Genomic DNA, 14,559 nt, shown 5'->3' with positions numbered 1-14,559 from the left:
CATTCAAATCCCGTTGGCGTAATGACCCGTGGCTTAAGTTGCTTGTGGTTTCTTTCCTAATTTTTTTTTTAACCCCCTTTTACTCTCACCATGGCTCTCATATAGGCTGACGTGTTGCTACCGTGGATCCTTACTCATCAGTCCCTGGTCATCCTCGATGTCCACTAGCAATGTGTCTCAGGTTGCATATATCTGGACAGGAGTTCTCTGGTGTCTGACCACACCCCACCATACATTCAACCGCAGGGATAGAACCGGCAGGGTTACGTCAAGTTGCTGCAGTTAAATCACTTCCTGCCTTTCCCTCTTCCCAGCAACTTTTCCGGTTCCTCTTTCCCCTCTAAACTGTAAGCTCGTTGTGGACGGGGAAAGTGCCTACCAACTCTGTTACAGTGTACTCTGCCAAATGCTTAGTACAGTGCTCTGCACGGAGTAGCGAAGCAGCGTGGCCTAGTAGCCAGAGCACGGGCCTGGGAGTCAGAAGGACCCGAGCTCGGATCTTGGCTCTGCCGCTTGTCTGCTGTGTGACTCTGGACAAGTCACTTCACTTCTCTGTGCCTCGGTGAGGAAAATGGGGGTGAAGGCTGTGAGCCCCATGTGGGACATGGACTGGGTCCAACCTGATTAGCCTATGTCTACCACAGTGCTTAATACAGTGCGAGGCACATAGTAAGCACTTAACAAATTACCACCCCCCCCCCCCCAAAAAAAATTTAAACACTCAATCAGTATCATTGATTGATTCCTGGACCCCAAGCTTGGGCTCCCTCTCCCCTGCCTCCCAGTCTGTCTCCTCCCTTCTCCCCACTCGTGTATATTTTTTCTTTGTTAAACCTCAAGCATAGGAACAATTGTGGTGTTATCGCCCTCCTTCCTCTTCCCACTTATAGCTACACACCCCTGCCCCGACCAAAGCCCATGGAGACAGAGGCAGAATGATGGGGGTAGGATGGTCGGGGACACTGCCCCCTCCCAAGCTGCCACGGCCATGCCGCTCCTCTCTCTGCCCTTTACAGCCTGATCCATCCCAATTCCCCTTTGGCCAGGGAAGGGAGGTGGAGCTACAAGCCAGGAGCAGAGGGCTGCACTTCAGGAGCAATAGTTTCGTTGGTTAAATTTTGAACAGAGAAAAATACTGGAACACCGCGGGTGGGGAGGCAAAGATGCGGTTGTGGGGGGAATCAAGGTCAGAGTATGGAGGAGGAGAGAGGCGGGGGCAGGCAGGGGAAAATGAGAGAGAGAGAGATTTAAAACACCACCTTTACTTGCCTGCAATATTCAGCCATCACACTGGGGTAGTTCTGTAAGTAGAAAGGAAATCATACCCCATGATAAAGCCATACATCATACACACGATACATTCAGTTCTGCCATGACACATTTTTTCACTACGTGTTCTGGCTAGAACTCTGTTAGGGGAATAGTGCCTGTTACTCCAATTATGCAAAACTCTTTTGGCACAACCCTGTACAGTGCCGAAAATGGGACTGCTACAGCATGAGTTTTCCGGAATGCAGGATTTTGTGAGAACATATCCTCCTGCTTTACAGGAGAATTAGGCGTATGACTGTATTATCGAAGAGCATAAAACACTCCTATCATGGGGCATGGATTAAAACCAAACAGGCATCTTTAGAGTCTTTAAAATTGCTCTAAATCAAAGTAGTATTTCTCATGAACTTTTTAACAATTTAGGAAATGTAATTTCGTCTATGCACTTGTAAAAAAAAAAAAAATACCCTGAGTTTTAAAATGTTTTTTGTGGCTTTACACAGTGCTCATGTCTGCAGACATCCTTTAAGGTCATGTGATTTCAAGGGCTTATTTCGCAATAGAAACCAGACTTTAAGAATCTTTATCTGTTCACTCAATGACTATTCACCTAGAGATTAAAGACATGCTCAGTTCTTAGAAATTTGAAATGGCCACAAACCGTAATTGATAATCACTCGTATTTATTGAGCCCTTACCGTGTGCAGGGCATTGTACTAAGCACTTGGGAGAATACAATACAACAGTTGGTAGAAATATTCCCTGCTCACAACAAGCTAGAAACGCCAAACTCTGGCAAACTACTCTCTGACAGACATATCGTATCGGGCATTTTGTTCAACTTCTTTCTTGCCACAAAATAATCAAGTTTTCATTTGCATTCCTCAGGAAAAGGAGACTTTGCTGTTTATCATTGCATTTAAGGAATTTTGTGGAAGCAGCAGCATGACTGACCTAGTGGAAAGAGCATGGGCCTGGGAGTCAGAGGACCTGGATTCTAATCCCAGCTCTGCCAATTGCTTACTGTGTGACCTTGGGCAAGTCACTTAACATCTCTTTGCCTCAGCTCTCCTACTTAGACTCTGAGCCCTATGTGGGACACAGACTGTAGACTGTGTCCAACATAACCTGTATCTACCCCAGCAATTAAAACAGGGCTTGATACATAGCGCTTAACAAGTACCCTAAAATAAAATAAAAAATTAGCTGCTTGGACAACGTGATGTTTTGAATCTGAAATTGAACTGCTCATGGTTCTGGATTTCAAGGCTTTCGATATGTTGGCAGAGAGTATCTGTCCTTGTGGGCAGAGAATATGTTTTGTGTTTCTTTTGTACTTCTCCCACCGCTAATAGAGCGCATTGCAGTCAGTGGGCACTCAACAAATAGCCATTACAATTATTAAACTCATTACCCATCCTTTATGGATCACTTTGAATTCCACAACACTCCTCTATTGATGTTTTTGTAAGAAAAAAATCCCCCATCCTTAATTTTATGTCTTGTGTATCAATAATTATACCCTTTTTCTACGAATCATTTTATATTTAAAGGGCCTTAACTTAGAGCAGTTATGTTTTTTGGAGCAGATGTAGTACTGTTATTTTTCTACTTTCCTCCGAGTACTGTATGTGATGTACTTGATTTCCTATGCACCCCTTAAGAACACTCAGTTCTGCCAAAACACCGAGTGCATTTCAGAGAGAATGTGACTGCGGAATTGGGGAATGTTATTCCGACAAGGCACGTGTGTCGAGATAAAATGTGACGTGGCGGTGGAATAAATCATTGTGCACATCTGCACGTGGTTCTGGACAGGGGGTGAATGCTGTAGCCTACGTGGGATGTTCTGCAAGAATGCAACCCCTGGGTGTATGAGAAGTGGTTCTTGAAAAGACAAAATAAAATTAGCAGAAATTGAATTACACTTGGTACTGATTGCACTTTGTACATTAAATCCGAAGGCGTTTCCTATGGGAAAAAGGTGACATTTTCAAAATATTGGAACGTCGTACGCTTGGCGGTTGTCATAATGACACTTCGATTTGAATAAAACACAACCCCAAAAACAAGCGACAGCTTTTTCCCACCTGTTTTAAACGTGGCTAATGATTTGAAAAGTAGATTCCCATTGTGACTGCCTTAAAATGAAACAGCATCGATTGTGTCGAGATAAACCGTATGGGCTAATTTGTACAAATCCAAATTAATACTTATTCAGAATTATTGACCTCAGCCCATGGCATTCATCTGGTGATCACACATGTAGCAAGGGTAATAGAAGTAATTGAGGAAATGCAGTTGATTGAAATGACCACATTACTGGCCCCAATTTTTGCTAGCATGGTCTTGTTATTGTCTTATGCTGTCGAGTTGTGTCTGACCCATAGCGACGCCATGGACACATCTCTCCCAGAACACCCTACCTCTGTCTGCAATCGTCTGGTAGCATATCCATAGAGGTTTCTTGGTAAAAATACGGAAGCGGCTTACTATTGCCTCCTTCTGGGCAGTAAACCTGAGTCTCCACCCTCGCGTCTCTCCCATGCCGCTGCTGCGGAAACCTAATGAGACGAGGAGTCTCAGGAGGCCCGAGTACTAATCCCGGCTCTTGCCACCGCTGGTCTGCTCTGTGACTTGTGGCCAGTCCCTTAACCGCTCAGGGCCTCAATCTCCTCATCCGTAAAATGGAGATAAAATACCCGTGCTTCCGCTCCTTACCTCTTAGATTGGGACAGAAGTTGTGTCTGACCTGATTCTAGCTAGTCCAGTGCTTATCACAATCCTCGACTCCAGTAAGCACTTGCTAAATAATTACCTCAGGTGGTGAGAGCTGTCTGAGACCTGGACTGTGTCTGGTTTTTATTGTCCTGTCTTTACCCTAGTGCTTAGTCCAGTACTTTGCACCTAATAAATGCTTAATGAATACATTTTAAGGGAAAGAAAAGAATTGTTGCCATTGAAGGGCATGCATCTGGAGTGGATATGTGTGAAGCAGAATAAGTGGAACAAATTAGGTCGTAGACAGGATTAGTAACTGACCAAGAAAGCCACTTCTCTATATGTGGCAAAACACCCGATATGATTTATTTTTTTTTTTTGCAGGGCACATGCCTGACTCCGCCCATAAATGTCCACTCAGTGGAAGAGGAGGGAGCCTCTTTCTATAGTGCACATTAAAAGCACTTTGCACTCTTTCATCTTTTTCCACTTTCCTGGCATCTTCCCTTTTCTTTTAAAGCAGCTAAGGCAAATGAAAAGAGCAGAGGGAGTCAATGAAATGTTGGTTGTAGGATATATGGAGCAGTCTGGCCTCAGTGGAAAGAGCATGGGCCTAGGAGTCAGAGGACCCGGGTTCTAATGCCAGCTCTGCCACTTGCCTGCTGTGTGACCTCGGGCAAGTCACTTAACTTCTGTGCCTCAGTTACCTCATCCATAAAATGGGGATAAAGACTGCGAGCCCCATGTGGGACGGGGACTGTGTCCAACCTGAGTAGCTCATCTACCCCAGCGCTTAGTACAGTGCCTGGCACATAATGCTTAACAAATGCCGTGAAAAGAATTCCACAGTCATTTCTCTCCCCTTTCTTCTTGAGGTGGGGTTTGTGGTGGCATCTCTGAAGTCATGAGGCATTTCCTCAGTGTTGCTCAGATGAGGAAGAAAAACCCATGCAGATGCCTGAGGATTAGCGTGAGCGGCAAGGTGGTGGTGGATATAATAATAATGTTGGTATTTGTTAAGCGCTTACTATGTGCAGAGCACTGTTCTAAGCGCGGGGGTAGGTACAGGGTAATCAGGTTGTCCCACATGAGGCTCACAGTCTTAATCCCCATTTTATAGATGAAGTGACTGAGGCCCAGAGAAGTTAAGTGACTTGCCCACAGTCACACAGCTGACAAGTGGCAGAGCAGGGATTCGAACCCATGACCTCAGACTCCCAAGCCTGTGTTCTTTCCACTGAGCCACGCTGCTTCTCTAAATGCTTTGCTACAAGTAATTTTTTGAATCTCCCAGTCATTCACCAGTCTTGAGCGAGAAATCCGTGGTCCTGATGTCTCGGAGAACCGCCCCGTTTGCCGTTCACTTTGTTTCAAGTAGCTAGAGTTGTTTCTTTGGAGCCCTTGTGATGATCCGTGGGGCTTGAGGGTTAGTTGCCTTGATGGTTTGGGAGCCACTTGTCGACGTATTGGTTATGATGCCTGCCGGACTTTGGCCCATGCGAACTGAGGATTGATCCAGCACTCCTTGGTCTTTTGTGTCCTGCTGATGCTCGATGACAGCGTCTTTACAATGCCATTGTTTTGCTCTCCTGTGCGTCATCCAGTATCTTTTATTTGGGAGGATGGATTTTATTTGGGAGGATAGATGGCGTTAATAATTATGAGTTATTTGGCCCACTCACTGAGCCCCGTCAATCAATCAATGGTATTTATTGAGTGCTTACCGTGTGCAGAGCATTCATTCAATTCAATCGTATTTATTGAGTGCTTACTGCTTGCAAAGCACTGTACTAAGCTAAGCACTTGGGAGAGTACAAGACCACAGCATTGGGAGACCCGTTCCCTGCCTATAATAAGCTTACAGTCTAGAGGAAGTAAAAGTAAAAAATAAAAGTAAAAGCTGAAGAAAAGGTTGCTATTCAATCAATCCACGGTATTAATCATTTGCTGTGTGCAGAGCACTGTATTAAGCACTTGAGATAGTATAGTACAGTTCTAGGCTGTGAGCCTGTTTTTGGGTAGGGATTGTCTCAATTTGTTGCCGAATTGTACTTTCCAAGCGCTTAGTACAGTGCTCTGCACACAGTAAGTGCCCAATAAATACAAATGATTGAATACAGTAGAATTGGTAGACATGATCCCTGTCCTCTAGGAGCTTTACAAGCTAGTGGGACTGAATTTAGCATTTCACTGCTGTGAGGTCTGGTGACTTCTTTCCAAGTTTCGGCATCAGATGGGCCCCTTTGAATTGAATTAACCCATGCTGAACTTTTGTCAGATTGTGGAGTTGCTCTGGTGAATCTATCTAGATCCTCATAGACGTCTTCTTTCTCTTTGGGTATATTATCCTTGGGCCATAATAACACCACCAATGATGATAATAATAAGTGTGGCATTTGTTAAGCTCTTACTCTGTCAGCCACTGTACTAAACATTCATCAAAGTCCCTGTCCCACATGGGAGAGGAGGTTATTGAATCCGCGTTTTACAGATGAGGAAATTGAGCCTCAGCGAAGTGAAGTGACTTGCTCAAAGTCCCACAGCAGGCAAATAGCAGTGCTGGAGTTAGAACCCATGTCCTCTGACGCCCAGGTCCATGCCCTTTCCGCTAGGCCGCGTTGCTTCCTCTTCCCCACAGAGAGAGAGCGAGAATCCGGCCTTTAGATATTTCTAGACCAGAGATAATAGAAGTCTCCCAGTCCGCAAGCTTTAGAGTGAGCATTCCATGGTCTTTCTGTGGTGGCCATTTTAAGACTTACAAACTAGATGTCACATAAGCTACATTTGCTTGGTGCATTTGGAATGACATCATAAAGGAATGTTTATTGTACACGAGATGAGAAAAATAATTGAAGTTGAAGCAAAATGAGAGGGGCTCCAAGAAAATTAAATAAGAACATTCACCAAGAAAATAATCATTTTATAATTGTTTTTATGTATTTCATAACCGTTCTTGTGGTTATCAAGACTGATTAATTTGGGGGATTTTGAACTCGCTGGGCTAGTTTAAATGATCAACTCTGAAATGAGAGCCCCTGGATTGATTCATATTCAGTGTTCTCACTGTGCAATTAAACTGTTCTATATTGAAATGCCAACTTTGAACACTTTTATTGTTTCACTTCTAAACGTGTGTCCTTTTCTCCTTGTGTAAAAATAATAATTTAGTATTTCTTGTCAGCAAGAGACCTATTTGTATGTAAAATCTGTAATTGAATTATTTATGAAATATTCTTAAAATAATTTGGTTGGTTTTTGACTAGCCTGTCTGAAGCTGTACTTTAAAAAATGTTCTTTTGTGTTTTAGAACCAAAACCTGTTATCTTCTTTGATGGAAACTTGCTTGTTGGTCAGCCTGAAGGTGAAGGAACTTGGCGTAGCTCCCTAGTAGCAAAGGAATTCAATTTCAATAAATGAATCTTTTCTCTTCTAATAGTTACCTTCTTTTTCTCTCAGTTGGAAAACCCATATTTGGGGTTTTAGCAAAAGAAAAAGGTGCAACTCCCCTGAGATCCAAAAGTATCAATTATCCCTGATGAGAGACTTTAATGTTGTTTTTATGGTTATTTGAAAGAGAACAGTAATTAGATTTCACAATGTCACTTTTAAAAGACAAATTATAGACATTCCCTTTGAAAAATTTAGATTTGTTTGTTGATCTCTCTTTTATTACAGTATTTGCTCTTTACTGAGAGTGTTTTGCCTAAAGTGTTGAGATGCTAGAAGTTGGGGTTTGTGAAGGTGGGAACCCCCCCCCCACACCAAAACACAAAAAAAATCTGGACCAGGTTTCTTTAACCACCTCCTCCATAGTGACAATTAAAATTGCTGAAATAACAAAGGAAAATCAGCTCTAAGTCCAGTTACTTGCTGAACGTAACAATCTGTAAAGACAAGGCATTATTTTTTTTAAAAAAAACCCACCTGAAACAACATTAAAAAATACGAGTAACAGAATTTGAAGTGACAAGAGTGGCTTAGTGGAAAGAGTATGGGCTTGGGAGTCAGATGTCGTGGGTTCTAATCCCAGCTCCGCCACTTATCAGCTGTGTGACTTTGGGCAAGTCACTTAACTTCTCTGTGCCTCAGTTACCTCATCTGTAAAATGGGGATTAAGACTGTGAGACCCACGTGGGACAACCTGATGACCTTGGATCTACCCCAGCACTTAGAACAGTGCTTGGCACATAGTAAGCACTTAAATACCATAATCATTATTATTTATTGTTATTATACATTTCCATCAGTGATTTCATTGATGGGTAAATATTACACATCTCAAAAATGTCTCTGTGAAGCTGATGGCTATGCATACTTCCCAGCTGTAAAATAGTTCGGTTAAGGGTTAGACAGGTAGTTAATAGCTCAGTGGCAGGTTGTTAGTCTATTCCCAAACATGAATAAAAGAAAAAAACCCTAAGAATGCAGATATACCAAATTAAAATCTGATTATAAAGTCCTATGGCTTAGTCATGGTAAGATAAACCATAATACTTCTTGCTAAATCAATCTGCAATATGTGGAAGAGAAAAACGTTTATTATGTTACCCTCATTTACAGCCAGAATTTAATGTTAAAATACTGCAATTTTTTCACTGCCTCATTTTTTTACGATTCTTTGTCATTAATATTAAAATATGTAAACAGGATACATAAAAGGTGAAGAAAAGTCAGAAACCTGTATGAAGGTTTTTGCTGCACACTAGCTAAATTGCCAGTAGTCAAAGCTGAAAGTACTGATCAGTCAATGTCAGATCATTTTTCTTGAGTACTTACTGTGTGCAGAGCACTGTTCTAAGCATTTGGGAGAGTACAATATAAGAGTTGGTAGACATGTTCCCTGCCCATAAACTGAATGATATAAATATGGTCATTCAACTTATAGAGGACAAGTAATCACTTCTTTCAAAAAAAAAAAGGATGTTAATAAGACTGCCCTGCCCTCCTCTTTGAATGATAATAGTCCACATTTTTCCATGTGCTCTGATCCAGTGGAAGCAAAACTTAAAATAATATTTCAGCTTAAAATGACAAACTTGATCTTCAGTTACAGGTATGTCCTTGGTTCCAACTACAATACATAGAATCTAGAGCTATGCCATGCACTACTTGCTGATGTAGCCCATGATCTTTAAATTTTCCCTCCTACTTATCAATCAGTGATATATATTGAGGGCTTACTGTTTGCAGAGCTCTGTACTAAGCACTCGGTAGGGTACAGTACAACAGAGTTGGTAGACAAGTTGCCCACCTACAAGGCAATCTAGAGGGGAACACAGACATTATTATAAACAAATTACAGATATGTAAATAAGTGATGTGGGGTGTTTGAAGGGTACGGATCCAAGTTCATAGGTGATGCAGAAGAGAGAGGGAGTAGTTGGGCTGAGTTGGGGTAGTCCTTTTGGAGGAGATGTGATTGATCTTAATAAGGCTTTGAAGGTGACGAAAGTGATGGTCAGAAAATGTATGGGGGGGTAGGGAGTTCCAGGCCAGAGGTAGGACATGGGCAAGGGGCCAGCAGTGAGATAGACTAGATGGGGGCACGGTGAGTACGCTGGCACTGGAGGAGCAAAGTGTGTGGGCTGGGCTGTAGGAGGAGATTGGTGAGTGAGGTAGGATAGGGTGAGCTGATTCACTGTGGGCCACCCCCCTTCTCCTGGGAAGGTTATCCAACCTTGACTTCACCGACTCTTTCTGGTTCTCCTCTTATCTCTCTGGCAGATCATTCTCGGTCTCCTAACTGGGGGGGTCCCTCAAGGTTCAGTTCTGGGTCCCCTTTTCTTCATCTACACCCACTCCCTTGGAGGACTTGTTCTCTCCATGCGTCAACTACTACTCTATGCGGATGATACCTAAATCTCCATCTCTAGCCTGATCTCTCTCCCTCTCTCCAGTCTCGCATCCCCTCCTCCCTTCAAGACATCTCCACTTGGATGTCCTCCCATCACCTCAAATTTAACATGTCCCAAACAGAGCTCCTTATCTTCCCACCAAATCCTGTCCTCTCCCTTGCTTTCCCATCACTGTAGATGGCACCACCATCCTTCCTGTCTAACAAGTCCGTAAATTTGGCGTTATCCTTGACTCTTCTCTCTCATTTAACCCACTTATTCAATCCGTCACTAAATCCTGTCGGTCCCACCTTCACAGTATCCCTAAAAACCACCCTTTCCTCTCCAACCAAACTGCTACCTTGTTAATACAATCACTCATGCTATCCACCTGGATTACTGCATCAGCCTTTTTGCTGAACTCCCAGCCTCCTGTCTCTCCCCACTCCAGCCCATGCTTCACTCAGCTTCCTGGATCATTTTTCTACAAAAAACATTCAGGACATGTCACTCTGCTCCTCAAAAAACTCCTGTGGTTGCCGATCCACCTCTGTATAGAACAAAAACTCCTCACCGTCGGCTTTAAAGCACTCCATTACCTTGCCCCTTCCTATTCAATTCAATTCAATAGTATTTATTGAGCGCTTACTATGTGCAAAGCACTGTACTAAGCACTTGGGATGAACAAGTCGGCAACAGATAGAGACAGTCCCTGCCATTTGACGGGCTTACAGTCTAATCGGGGGAGATGGACAGACAAGAACAATGGCAATAGAGTCAAGGGGAAGAACATCTCGTAAAAACAATGGCAACTAAATAGAATCGAGGCGATGTACAATTCATTAACAAAATAAATAGGGTAATGGAAATATATACAGTTGAGCGGACGAGTACAGTGCTGTGGGGATGGGAAGGGAGAGGTGGAGGAGCAGAGGGAAAAAGGGAAAAAGAGGGTTTAGCTGCGGAGAGGTAAAGGGGGGGTGGCAGAGGGAGTAGAGGGAGAAGAGGAGCTCAGTCTGGGAAGGCCTCTTGGAGGAGGTGAGTTTTAAGTAGGGTTTTGAAGAGGGGAAGAGAATCAGTTTGGCGGAGGTGAGGAGGGAGGGCGTTCCAGGACCGCGGGAGGACGTGGCCCAGGGGTCGACGGCGGGATAGGCGAGACCGAGGGACGGTGAGGAGGTGGGCGGCAGAGGAGCGGAGCGTGCGGGGTGGGTGGTAGAAAGAGAGCAGGGAGGAGAGGTAGGAAGGGGCAAGGTGATGTAGAGCCTTGAAGCCTAGAGTGAGGAGTTTTTGTTTTGAGCGGAGGTTGATAGGCAACCACTGGAGTTGTTTAAGAAGGGGAGTGACATGCCCAGATCGTTTCTGCAGGAAGATGAGCCGGGCAGCGGAGTGAAGAATAGACTGGAGCGGGGCGAGAGAGGAGGAAGGGAGGTCAGAGAGAAGGCTGACACAGCCTCACTTCTCTCCTTCTACATTCCAGCCTGCATTCTTCACTCCTCTGGGGCTAACCTTCTCACTGTGCCTCGATCTGGCCTGTCTTGCTGTCTACCCCTTGCCCATGTCCTGCCTCTGTCCTGGAATGCCCTCCCTCCTCAAATCCAACAGCAGCGGAGTGGGCTAGCTGGCCTGTAGTAGATCAGTGAGGTAAGGAGTTGGGGTGAGCTGACTGAGTGCTTTAAAGCCAATGATAAGGCATTTCTGTTTGAAGTGGAGGTGGATGGGGAGCCATTGGAGGTTCTTGAGGAATGGGGAGACACAAACTGATGTTTTATTAGAAAAATGATCTGTGCAGCAGAGTTAAGTATGGACTAGAGTGGGGAGAGACAGATGGTAGGAAGGTCAGTGAGGAGGCAGCTTCAGTAGTCAAGGTAGGATCTACCAATCGTATTTATTGAGCATTTACCATGTGCAGTACACTGTACTAAGTCCTTGGGAGAGTGCAATATAACAGAGTTGGTAGACATATTACTGTCCCACAACGAGCTGGGATAAGTGCTTGGATCAGCATGGTAGCGGTCCGGATGGAGTGGAAAGAGTGGATTTTAGCAATGTTGTGAAGGTAGAACCGACAGGATTTGGTGACAGATGGAATATGTGAGTTGAATGAGAGAGAGAAATCGAGGACCACGCCAAGATTACGGGCTTGTGAGACAGGGTGGTTAGTTGTGTTGTCTATGGTGATGGGAAAAACAGTGGGATGGACAGTGTTGTCCACTTCCATAATAGCAAATATATTTTACTTTTCACCCTCACTTGAATTTGTATCCCCAAGTAAGGTGATGGGTGCCCTTTGCACTACACACAAAAATATAACAATAATAATTATGATATTTGTTAAGTCCTATGTGCCAAGCACTGTTCTAAGCACTGGGGTAGATACAAGGTAAACAGGTTGTCCCACGTGGGGCTCACAGTCTTAATCCTTATTTTACAGATGTGGTAACTGAGGCACACAAAGGTTAAGTGGCTTGCCCAAGGTCACACAGCAGACAAGTGGCAAAGCTGGGATTAGAACCCATGTCCTCTGACTCCCAAGCCTGTGCTCTTTCCACTAAGCCACGCTGCTTCCAAACTGCCTCTCCGCTGCTCCAACCCTTTAGCGTATCCTACCTTGACTACTGTATCAGCCTCCTCGCTGACCTCCCTGCCTTCTGTTTCTCCCCATTCCAGTCCATACTTCACTCTGCTGCCCAGATCATTTTTCTACAAAAATGTTCAGTTCACATCCCCCCGACTCCTCAGAAACCTCCAATAGTTGCCCATTCATCTCTGTGTCTAACAGTGGCCTTAAAGCACTCAATCAACTTGCCCCTTCCTATCCTACCTCTCTGATTTTCTACTACAACCAAGCCCGCACACTTCGTTCCTCTAATGCCAACCTACTCAATATTTCTCAACCTTGTCTGTCTCATCTCTGATCCCTCACCCACGTCTTCCTTCTGGCCTGGAACGCCCTTCCTCTTGGTGTATGACAGACCACCACTTACCCTGCCTTCAAAGCTTTATTAAAATCACATCTCCCCCAAGAGGCCTTCCCCGATGAAGCTCTCTTTTCCCTTACTCCCTCTCCCTTCTCTGTCACCCATGCCCTTGGATCTGTACCCTTTAACCACTTGGTATTTACCTCACCCTCAGCCCCACAGTGCTTATGTACAAACCCGTAATCTGTTTTAATGTCTTCTCCCCATGTAGACTGTAAGCTCCTCATAGGCAGGAAACGTGTCTACCAACTCTGTTGTACTCTCCCATGTGTTTAGTTTAGTGCGCTTGATTGATTAATGGTAGTATGTAAACCCCAATATCTTCCCTCATATCTCCTCTAAATCTTTAGTGAAATATAGAAAAATGACGGTGAAACATTTTCTAAGCCCCCAAAGAAAATCTATGGAGAAATATAATTAAATCTTGTGAAAGTAAAACCCCAGGAAAGATGAAAACTACCTTACTGAATTGCATCATATTGGAGATCAATGCTTCCTTTATTTATTTGCTTTCCATAGCGCCTTTCCTTCAAAGAGCCCAAGGCACTGTACAAATAACCATTAAGCTATACAAATCACTTCTAAACAATGAATATTAAATACCAGAAGGGAGAGAATGGCCAAGTCTGCATGTGGCCATCCTAGCATTAGTATGACTATGCAGAAAGAGGACAATGAGCTGTATAAGTTTGTCTCTTGCTCTTTTTCCCTAATTATGTTTTGACCTCCATAGCCCACTGCTGACTTAGCTCAGGAAGGGTGGAGCTTCTAGGGAAATATGATTCCCCTTCTCTTGGCTGAGGTGGAGTAGAATGGTAAATTTTGAACATATGTTTTCATCTCTCACTCTTTTGCTGGCATCCCTGTTACTGAATCAGTCGCATTTATTGAGCACTTATTGCCTGCAGAGCACTACACACTAAGGGCTTGGAAAGTAATAATAATAATAATTGTGGTATTTGTTAGGCGCTTACTAAGTGCCAGGCACGGTACTAAGCCGTTGGGGGAAGATACAAGCAAATTGGGTTAGACACAGTCCCTGTCCCACAAAGGGCTCACAGTCTTAACTCCCAATTTACAGATGAGGTAACTGAGGCACAGAGAAGTTAAGTGACTTGCCCAAGGTCACACAGCAAACAAGTGGCAGAACTGGGATTAGAACCCAGGTCCTTTGACTCCCAGGCCTGTGCCTTATCCACTGGGCCGCCATGTGCCCTGCACACAAGGAGCTCACAGTCTACAGGGATTGAAAGTGAGAGTGTCATGTACTATTCATTAGTGAGAGAAACTCTAAGAGTGTACATAATGGATCCAGGAAGGCAGTAAACCAGGGTTGGGTATCTCTCTTTTGGTGGGAAGAGGACAGGCTTGGGAGTTGGAGGACCTGGGTTCTAATTCCAGCTCCATGACTTGTCTGCTGTGTGACCTTGGGCAAGTCCCTTAACTTCTCTGTGCCTCTGTAAAATGGGGATTGATTTTAGATTGTGGGCCCCAGGTGGGATGGGGACTGTATTCATGCTGTTTATCTTGCACCTACTCCCACGCTTAGTACAGTGCTTGGTTCATAGTAAGTGCCTAGTAAATACCACTATTGTTTTCATTATCATTATCATCACCATTATTACTATTATTTTACAGGTCCTGCCACTGGTCTGACCTAGAAAAGGGAGCTTCTGGGGATTTCATGTCTCCTGGCTTCCTGGCCTACCTTTCCCTTCCCTGCTTCTTCACTAGCTGAAAGTGTCACCACCCTT

At 44.1% G+C, this 14,559-nt stretch overlaps 1 protein-coding gene across 1 annotated transcript in view; it reads left to right on the top strand.

The window, feature by feature from the left end:
• CAAP1 (caspase activity and apoptosis inhibitor 1) overlaps positions 1-4,655 on the top strand; it is a 56,696-nt gene extending 52,041 nt beyond the window's left edge. Inside the window, exon 7 of the mRNA XM_029055809.2 lies at positions 4,378-4,655. The gene's annotated coding sequence lies outside the window, so the exon portion shown is untranslated. The remainder of the gene's footprint in view (positions 1-4,377) is intronic.
• Positions 4,656-14,559: the final 9,904 nt, after the last annotated feature.

The sequence above is a fragment of the Ornithorhynchus anatinus genome, chromosome X5 (assembly GCF_004115215.2).
Source record: "Ornithorhynchus anatinus isolate Pmale09 chromosome X5, mOrnAna1.pri.v4, whole genome shotgun sequence".
Taxonomy (NCBI): Eukaryota; Metazoa; Chordata; class Mammalia; order Monotremata; family Ornithorhynchidae; genus Ornithorhynchus; species Ornithorhynchus anatinus.
This window is presented reverse-complemented; position numbering and strand designations above follow the sequence as displayed.